Source organism: Salvelinus fontinalis, unplaced genomic scaffold, assembly GCF_029448725.1.
Source record: "Salvelinus fontinalis isolate EN_2023a unplaced genomic scaffold, ASM2944872v1 scaffold_0128, whole genome shotgun sequence".
Classification (NCBI taxonomy): domain Eukaryota; kingdom Metazoa; phylum Chordata; class Actinopteri; order Salmoniformes; family Salmonidae; genus Salvelinus; species Salvelinus fontinalis.
The window spans coordinates 287,744-297,915 of NW_026600337.1; positions in this window are offsets into that span (position 1 = coordinate 287,744).

Below are 10,172 nucleotides of genomic sequence, written 5' to 3' on the forward strand. Positions count from 1 at the left end.
CTGTAGACCTGGTGCGTGGTGCCGGAACTGGAGGCACCGGGCTAATGATAAGCACCCTCCTACTAGTGCGTGGAGCAGGGACAGGGCACACTGAACTCTCAAAGCGTACTCCATACCTGGTGCGTGGTACCGGCACTGGTGGCACCTGGCTGAGGGCACGCACCTCAGGACTAGTACGGGGAGAAGTGACAGTGTGTACAGGACTTAGGAGACGCACAGGTGGCTTAGTGCGTGGGGCCGGAACTGGAGGCACTGAACTGGATACACGCACTATAGGGAGAGTGCGTGGAGGAGGAACAGGGCTCTGGAAATGCACTGGTAGCCTAGTGCGTAATGTAGGCACTGTAGGTACTAGGCTGGGGCGGGGAGGTGGCGCCGGAAATACCGGACCGTGCAGGCGTACTGGCTCTCTTGAGCATTGAGCCTGCCCAACCTTACCTGGTTGAATGCTCCCGGTCGCCCGCCCAGTGCGGGGAGGTGGAATAACCCGCACCGGGCTGTGTAGGCGAACCGGGGAAACCATGCGTAAGGCAGGTGCCATGTATGCCGGCCCGAGGAGACGCACTGGAGACCAGACGCGTTGAGCCGGCCTCATGACACCTGGCTCAATGCCCAATCTCGCCCTACCAGTGCGGGGAGGTGGAATAACCCGCACTGGGCTATGCACACGTACAGGAGACACCGTGCGCTCTACTGCGTAACACGGTGTCTGCCCGTACTCCCGCTCTCCACGGTTAGCCTGGGAAGTGGGCGCAGGTCTCCTACCTGCCCTTAGCCCACTACCCTTTAGCCCCCCCCCAAGAAATTTTTGGGAGTTACTCACGGGCTTTTCGGGCTTCCGTGCAAGACGAGTCCCCTCATAATTCCGGTTACGAGCTTGATTCTCCGGCTTCCATCCACGTCTCCTAGCTGCCTCCTCATACCAGCGCTCCTGGGCTGTGGCTGCCTCACTCTTCTCACGAGAGCAGCGATATTCTCCAGTTTGCGCCCAGGGTCCTCTACCAGACAGGATCTCCTCCCAAGTCCAGAAGTCCTTGTTACTCCGTCGATTTTTCCCATACCGCTTGGTCACATTTTGTTGGTGGGTGATTCTGTAATAGCTGTCGCTTTCCTCATCCTCAGATGAGGTGAGGAGAGAAGGATCTTCTAACCAAAATGCGGGTTCAGGGAAATATGCCATCTTTATTATATATTTGACAACGATGCAGATGGCAACACGAAAACTAAACAAAACACTTTCAAAACTACAAAATAACAAAACGACGTAAAACGGAACCTGAACATAAACTTACATAGACAAACGTAAACTCACGAACAGGAACGTTACATCAAAACACACGAACAGCCAAACAGCTCCGAAAGTGAATACATCGAACACAAACGAAGACATCACAGGAGACAATCACCCACAAACAAACAGTGAGAATGCCCTACCTAAATATGACTCTTGATTAGAGGAAAATGCAAACCACCTGCCTCTAATCAAGAGCCATACCAGGCAAACCGAAACCAACATAGAAACAGATAACATAGACTGCCCACCCAAAACACATGCCCTGACCATAAACACATAAAAACTAACATAAAATAGGTCAGGACTGTTACACCCAGTGTCTGGTGGAAAGCAGACAATCACATTTTCCTCTAGGATTTTGCCTGTGCATATAGCTATATTCTGTTAAAAAATATATTTTTAACCTACTATTCCTTGCCGATGACAAGCATACAGTTAACAGTCACTTTAATTGTGTTTAAATATTGCATCACCCCATCTCATATGCATATACTGTATTCTATACTTTGCCACTCTATCTCCAATGGCGCTCTGACAAATATGTATATATGTGCAATGCATTCCTTACTTAGATTTACGTGTATTTTGGGTATATGTTGTGAAACTATTAGATATTACTTGTTAGATATTACTGCACTGTCATAGCTAGAAGCACAAGCATTTCGCTACACCCGCAATAACATATGCTAAACACGTGTATGTAACCAATAAATTTGATTTGATTTGAACATGATGCAACCATTGAAAAAACTCCCTGGTCTTTGTGCTTGAATCTGTGCTTGAAATTCACTACTAATTGAATGTGTTGGGTACAGAGATGGGGTAGTTATTCATTCATGTTAACCACTATTATTGAACATGGAATGAGTCCATGCAACCTATTTTGCGATTTGTTAAGCACATTTTGACTTCTAAACTTATTTAGGCTTGCCGTAACAAAGGGATTGAATACTTATTGACTCAAGACATTTCAGCTTTAAATTCAGTCACCTTAAAACCCCTTCCAGTTTCCTCCTTTACTTCCAGAATTGTAGAACTTCCCCACAATGAGACTTCTAGAATGTGTGTTCCTCCTGGCTCTCAGGTGAGTTATCTGGAGTTATTTCTGTCCAGTGTAGGAGAGAGGAGGGGAGCTGTGCTATTAGGCTGGAGGGTCACAGTCATCTAAACTGTCTGTTTCTCAGCTGTTCAGGGGCAGTCACTCACCTCCTCTGAGCCACAGGGGAAGAGAGAGTCAGTAACACTGTCCTGTACAGCTTCTGGAATCTCCATGGGTAGGTACTGGATGCAATGGCTCCATCAGAAAAAGACAAGAGTAGATTGGGAAAGGACAAGAGTAGATTGGGCAAATTGATTGGGACACTGGCACTATACTTGCCCAGTCTCTTCAGGGAAGTTCACCATAACCAAACATAGCTCCAAAAACCAGCTGTGCTTCAAGGTGAAAAGCCTGAAGACTGAAGACTGTTGTGTGTTATTATAGTGACACAGGATGCTGCAGTGCCATAAAAAAACTGATTAACACTGATCTCAGTGTGAGGCAAAAAGGTGTGTCTGTTCTTTAAACACACAAACTACTCAACAGTAGTGAAAAAAACACTGATATCAATATTATCCCGATAAAGTAATCCACTCACATTATAACAGTGAAAAACACATTGTTTACATGAACCCAAAGTCATGAACCCAACTGTTAGCAATTCAGACTTCATATTAGCTACTACGTTTTGAGTATTTGTATTGGACGGAATTATATTAATGTGATCAGCAAACAGAAATATACTCAAACTAAATACAGTAATGGGCCATTTATAAATCCTTGGGGAAGTCCAAAATAGATTCCCAAGAGGAGATAAGCAGTAACAGATAAATAAGTCCAATTCAATACTAATTGTATTGTCCCACATAGGGACATGTTCTTGTTTCTGTGCTGTTCAACATTGTATAAAAGACAAAACATATCTAGTCTGAAAATAACAGAGAAAACAATGAAGGACAAGGAGGAGAGAATAAGTACTAAGGAATAGACAGAATATATCTCCTTCTCAGTCTCGAAAGCCTCTGGAGGGATGTCTATACAAAGTCTCCCTCCCCTTCATCCCTTTATAATCAGACACTCAGCTCTGGTCTTCTCATTATAGGCAGCTTGGACTGACATTACAACATTACAAGTCCTGAACTAACTAATACTGAACAATGAGGACTGTCTGTAGTTTAATACTTATGGCGGTGTTCATGCAAGGTACGTAATGTATGTAAGTCTGTTGTGTCCACTACAATCACTCTCAGACAATAGGCTTTTTAACCTGTTGAGGCTGGGGGCGCTGTTGTCACTATTTATGCTAATCGTGTAATTTTTGAAACGGCTTCCCACAAAATTCTTGATCGTACAATATGCATATTATTATTATTACTGGATAGAAAACAGTCTATAGTTTCTATAGGAGTTGAAATTTTGTCTCTAAGTGGAACAGAACCCATTCTACAGCAATTTCCCTGACATGGAGTCAGATTTCAGAAATTTTGGCCCCTGATCTGGAGTCAGTTAAAAGGCCACTGTTATTGCTATGAGTATACGGACACTGCTTACGTCTTCCCCTGGATGCCTTTACGTGATGACGATTTGAATGGGGTCGATTGCGCGTTCACAGGCACTATAAATTAATAAACCCTGTAGCTAGCAACTCTTTTATTGGTGCGTCACGCGCGTGGAGGACACCGACCCGCACCTGTTCCAAGCATTAGTGTTGGGAGTAATCTTTCTCCGGTCATGTTAAGACTCGTTATAGGAGTTAAAAACATCATAAGGTAGTTAATTTAAAGCGTTTTATAGCAATTTATATCCGTTTAGTGCGATTTTGGGACATTTATTTCTGAAACGCTGTGAATCGCCGGGCACGCTTCCAGTTCATGCTGAACGCAGTTGGCATTTCCACATGGCAAGAGGACAGCTTTCCACCAAAAGACGATTAGACCCAAGAAAGGATCCTTTGCCCAAGATACTGATGGAAGAACAGCTCAAAGTAGGACATTTTTATTATGATAAATCGTGTTTCTGTCGAAAAATGTTAGTGGCTTAGGACGCCATGTTTTTTGACGTAGCTTCGCTTGGCGCAAACTGTATTGAAAAGTAAGGATAATTTAAAAAATGTAATTCCGCGATTGTATTAAGAATTAAATTGTCTATCAATCGATGTCCACCCTATATTTTTTTGTCACGTTTATGAGTATTTATGTATAAGAGTAGATCACTGTCTAATATGGCGCACGGACATTTTCTCACCAGCTGGGCTACTTTCCCCATTGTCTAACCATGATTTTGGTGGCTAAATATGCACATTTTCGAACAAACTGTATATGCATGTTGTAATGTGATGTTACAGGGGTGTCATCTGAAGAATTCTGAGAAGGTTAGTGAAAAAAATAATATATTTTGGCGATGTTGACGTTATCGCTCACTTTGGCTAGAATTAATGCTGGGGTAATGTTTGCACCTGTGCTATGCTAATATAACGATTTATTGTGTTTTCGCTGTAAGACACTTAGAAAATCTGAAATATTGTCTGTATTCACAGGATCTGTGTCTTTCGATTAGTGTATGCTGTGTATTTTTACGAAATGTTTGATGATTAGTAAGTAGGTAAACACGTTGCTCTATGTAGTTATTCTAGTCCATTTGTGACGGTGGGTGCAATTGTAACCTATGCCATCTACCTGAAATATGCACATTTTTCTAACAAAACCTATCCCATACCATAAATATGTTATCAGACTGTCATCTGATGAGTTTTTTTCTTGGTTAGGGGCTATAAATATCTTAGTTTAGCCGAATTGGTGATAGCTACTGGTGTTGGTGGACAAATAAAAGATGGTGGATTATGCTAATGTGTTTTTAGGTAATAGATGTACATCTTTACATATTGTGTCTTCCCTGTAAAACATTTTAAAAATCGGACATGTTGGCTGGATTCACAAGATCTGTGTCTTTCATTAGCTGTATTGGTCTTTAATGTGTGAAAGTTAAATATTTAAAAAAAATATTTTTTTTGAATTTCGCGGCTCTGCCTTTTCAGTGGGGGTGGGGGGGGAGTGCCGCTAGCGGCACCCTCATCCTAGACAGGTTAAAATAGTTTTTATTGTGACCGCTTTAACTAACAAACTACAGAATTATGCCCTACAGATTAAAACAACTGGATGTGTTCGAACTTCAAAGTAAACATTTTATTTGATAGTTTGTCAAATGTTGTTTGTCATTTTGAATTTCTACATGTTTTCAGGGCCAAACTGACTGAGTCTGAACCAGTGGCTAAAATACCTGGAGAATCCCACAAACTGACCTGTACATATTCTGGAATCTCAACTAGCTCCAACTTTAATTTGATCAACGACTGTAAACAACGAGCAGAACAGAACCATTCATAATGCTGCACAAAGCATTCCATAAGAGATTTTGGGATTATTATTATGATAAATAATTGTTCTACTCAACGTCACTGTGATACTAGTAATTTGTAATCTGTACTTAATCCTGAATCTCTGACTTTGATGCAAATCAATTCCCTTCTTTGTATAAAAAGAGTCTGTCTCTCTTTCACTCAGTTGGAGTAAATAAGTATTGTTCCCATCAGTTCAGCTTCCTCACAAACCATGTTAACCGGGGGTTCGGTCTTGCTCGGGGTCCACGGGGTTTAACACGCATTACCAAGCATTATTCTAAGCATGATCAGAGAGAGAGAGAGACAAAGAAACCATGGCTTGTGCCATGGCCTATAGCTCATGGGAGAGGGAAAGAAAGAGAGACAGTGTATATCTCACTACAGCAGGTCAGGAACAAAAAAGAAAGAGACAATGAACCTAAGACCCATTTATAACATCTGACTTGTTTGGATTCAAAATCTGAGTTGTTGACCATTGGCATTACTGTAAAGTTCACACTGCCCCTTTCCCACCTAGACAAAAGGAGCACCTACAATTGAAGTCGGAAGTTTACATACACCTTAGCCAAATACATTTAAACTCAGTTTTTCACAATTCCTGACATTTAATCCTTGTCACGTTCCTGACCTGTTTTCTGTTGTTTTGTATGTGTTAGTCGGTCAGGGCGTGAGTGTGGGTGGGCATTTCTATGTTATGTGTTTCTATGTTGGTAAATGGGTTTAATGTGCCTGAGATGGTTCTCAATTAGAGGCAGGTGTTTGACGTTCCTCTGATTGAGAACCATATTTAAGGTAGGCTGTTCTCACTGTTTGTTTGTGGGTGATTGTCGCTGTGTCTGTGTTTATTGCACCACACGGTACTGTCTCGTCTCATTCGTTCGTTCGTTCTTTCCTGTTCGTGCGTTCTTCATTTTATGTAGTTTGCATGTTCAGGTCAGTCTACGTTGTCTGTTTGTTATTTTGTATTTATCAAGTATAGTTCGGTTCAGTGTTCGTCTTGTCTAATAAATTCATGATGTCTACATACCTCGCTGCACATTGGTCTTCTGATCCCTCTCTCCTCTCCTCGTCTGAGGAGGAGGAATATGACGACTACCGTTACAATCCTACTAATAATTCCCTATTTTAGGTCAGTTAGGATCATCACTTTATTTTAAGAATGTAAAATGTCAGAATAATAGTAAAGATAATTATTTATTTCAGCTTTTATTTCTTTCATCACATTCCCAGTGGGTCAGAAGTTTACATACACTCAAGTTTACATTTCTCCAAAAAGTACAATCTTTGTCCCCATGTGCAGTTGCAAACCGTCTTTTTTATGGTGGTTTTGGAGCAGTGGCTTCTTCCTTGCTGAGTGGCCTTTCAGGTTATGTCGATATAGGACTCATTTTACTGTGGATATAGATACTTTTGTACCGGTTTCCTCCAGCATCTTCACAAGGTCCTTTGCTGTTGTTCTGGGATTGATTTGCACTTTTCGCACCAAAGTACGTTCATCTCTAGGAGACAGAAAGCGTCTCCTTCCTGAGCGGTATGATGGCTGCGTGGTCCCATGATGTTTATACCTGCGTACTACTGTTTGTACAGATGAACGTGGTACCTTCAGGCGTTTGGAAATTGCTCCCAAGGATGAACCAGACTTTTGGAGGTCTTGGGTGATTTCTTTAGATTTTCCCATGATGTCAAGCAAAGAGGCACTGAGTTTGAAGGTAGGCCTTGATGTACATCCACAGGTACACCTCCAATTGACTCAAATGATGTCAATTAGCTTATCAGAAGTTTCTAAAGCCATTACAACCTAACACGGAACCCAAACCGGCTGCGCGCGTGCACCATCGTGTGCTATCGTGCATACATTTATTTTGCCGCCCCACACCAAACGCGATCACGACACGCAGGTTAAAATATCAAAACAAACTCTGAACCAATGACACATTAATTTGGGGACAGGTGTAACAGTCCTGACCTGTTTTATGTTGTTTTTTATGTGTTTATGGTCAGGGCATGTGTTTTGGGTGGGCAGTCTATGTTATCTGTTTCTATGTTGGTTTTGGGTTACCTGGTATGGCTCTTGATTAGAGGCAGGTGGTTTGCGTTTTCCTCTAATTAAGAGTCATATTTAGGTAGGGCGTTCTCACTGTTTGTTGGTGGGTGATTGTCTCCTGTGATGTCTCTCGTGTTGTCGATGTATATTCACATACGGGACTGTTTGGCTTGTCGTTTCGATGTCGTCTGTTTCCTGTTCGTGAGTTTACGTTTCAGTAATGTGAGTTTATGTTCAGGTTTCGTTCTACGTCGTTTTCTTATTTTGTAAGTTTTGAAAGTGTTTGTTTTCGTGTTGCCATCTTCATCAGTTTTCGTTTATAAATAAAAAGATGGCTTATTTCCCTCAAGCTGCATTTTGGTCTGAAGATCCTTCTCTCCTCACCTCGTCCGAGGATGAGGAGAGTGACAGCCTTAACAACAGGTCGAAAAGCATTAAACATGTATGGCAATTTAGCTAGTTAGCTAGCAAGTGCAAGCTAACGTTAATTTGTCCTATTTAGCTAGCTTGCTGTTGCTAGCTAATTTGTCCTGGGATATAAACATTGAGTTGTTATTTTACCTGAAATGCACAAGTTCCTCTACTCCGACAATTAATCCACACATAAAACGGCCAACCGAATCGTTTCTAGTCATCGCTCCTCTTTCCAGGCTTTTTCATCTTTGAACTTATATGGTGATCGCATCTACACTTTCATTGTATTACCACGATAATCGGCAACAAAGTTCGTCTTTCAATCACCCACGTGGGTATAACCAATGAGACGATGGCACATGGGTACCTCCTTCTGTAAACCAATGAGGAGATGGGAGAGGCAGGAATTTCAGCACGTTCTGCGTCAGAAATAGGAATTACTTCTATTTTAGCCCATGGTAACGCAGACTCTCTTTGGCGCACGCGAGCAGTGTGGGTGCAATAATTGAATAACATGGATTTCTAAATTTATTTTGCGGCGCTCGCGCACGCGACGTGTCCGGTCTGGTCAGCATGTAAGTGTATGTGTAATGTCGTGTGTGTAGGTGGCAGGGAAGTCAGGCGCAGGAGAATCGAACTTGGTATGAATGGAGTAGTTTAATAACGTTGAACAAAACTCCAAAACCAAAGTACATAATAAATAAAAGTGGGTACAAGAACCCGTCGCGCACCAATCCATAATACATGAGCATACGAACAAACAATCTCTGACAAAGACATGAGGGGAAACAGAGGGTTAAATACACAACATGAAATGAATGGGATTGGAACCAGGTGTGTAGGAAGACAAGGCAAAACCAATGGAAAATGACAAATGTATCAATGATGGCTAGAAGACCGGTGACGTCGACCGCCGAGCACCGCCCGAACAAGGAGAGGCATCGACTTCGGCAGAAGTCCTGACAGTATGTAAACTTCCGACTTCAACTGTACATGATTAAATGTCCATGTGGGCTGTGTTATGCAAGTAAAGCCTCTCGTTCTCTCAAACAGAGAATTAGTGAATAAAAGTTACATGGGCAGAAACGACAGGGATGAACCAAAAGGCAGTTAATTTTAATGACCAAAAACATTACTTGTAATGATGCCAATGCATGTTATGTTGTAAATGTGAACATGAACTGCCACCACTTCTGCCTACTCTGACGTTTTTTCTTGCACTGCACTCAATGATTTATGAAAACGTACTTGATAGGTCGAGCTCCTCACTGTAGTTTTACAGACGTGTTTAATAAGTTTTGTGTACACTGTTAGAATACTTATGAAATGCACATTGTTATTTTTGGTAGCACATGTTTACTTTGCCTCGAATCCAACCCCATTCGATGCATTGAACAGATGTGGGTAGAACAATGTCCACACAAGGGTGCAAATTAAAAACACTCACAAAAGCTCCAACGAAGGACATGAGGTCGATATGTACAGCTTAATAAAGAGCAGTGATACTATTGTAGCAAGAGCAGTGATACTACTGTAGCAAGAGCAGTGGTACTACTGTAGCAAGAGCAGTGTGGGGGTTTATAATTTTTTTCCACAGTTATTTATTAGAATAGGTAGTTATTTGTTTTATTTGACTGTGTAAAAACTAGCAGTACTACTTATTTCTCTGAGAGTCAGGTGGATACATAGCAAAAAAACATGATTATTTGTCTTTCTGAAATGAAACCATCAAGTGCTGGATTTGAAACAAAAACATGTCTGTCATTGAACAACACACAATCTCTTTCATATTTTCTTAAAACAATAAATGCTAATTTTCCAACATTTCTGAAAATGGATATAGAGTTTTGGAATGAAACTCATCAAATGTACATTTAGATATCACATGAAAGTCCTTAATGTAAACTAAAATCAGTGATAGACTAAGGATAGATCCTTGAGAAACCCCCAAATGTAATTATTATGTTCAGATTTAGAGCTGTTC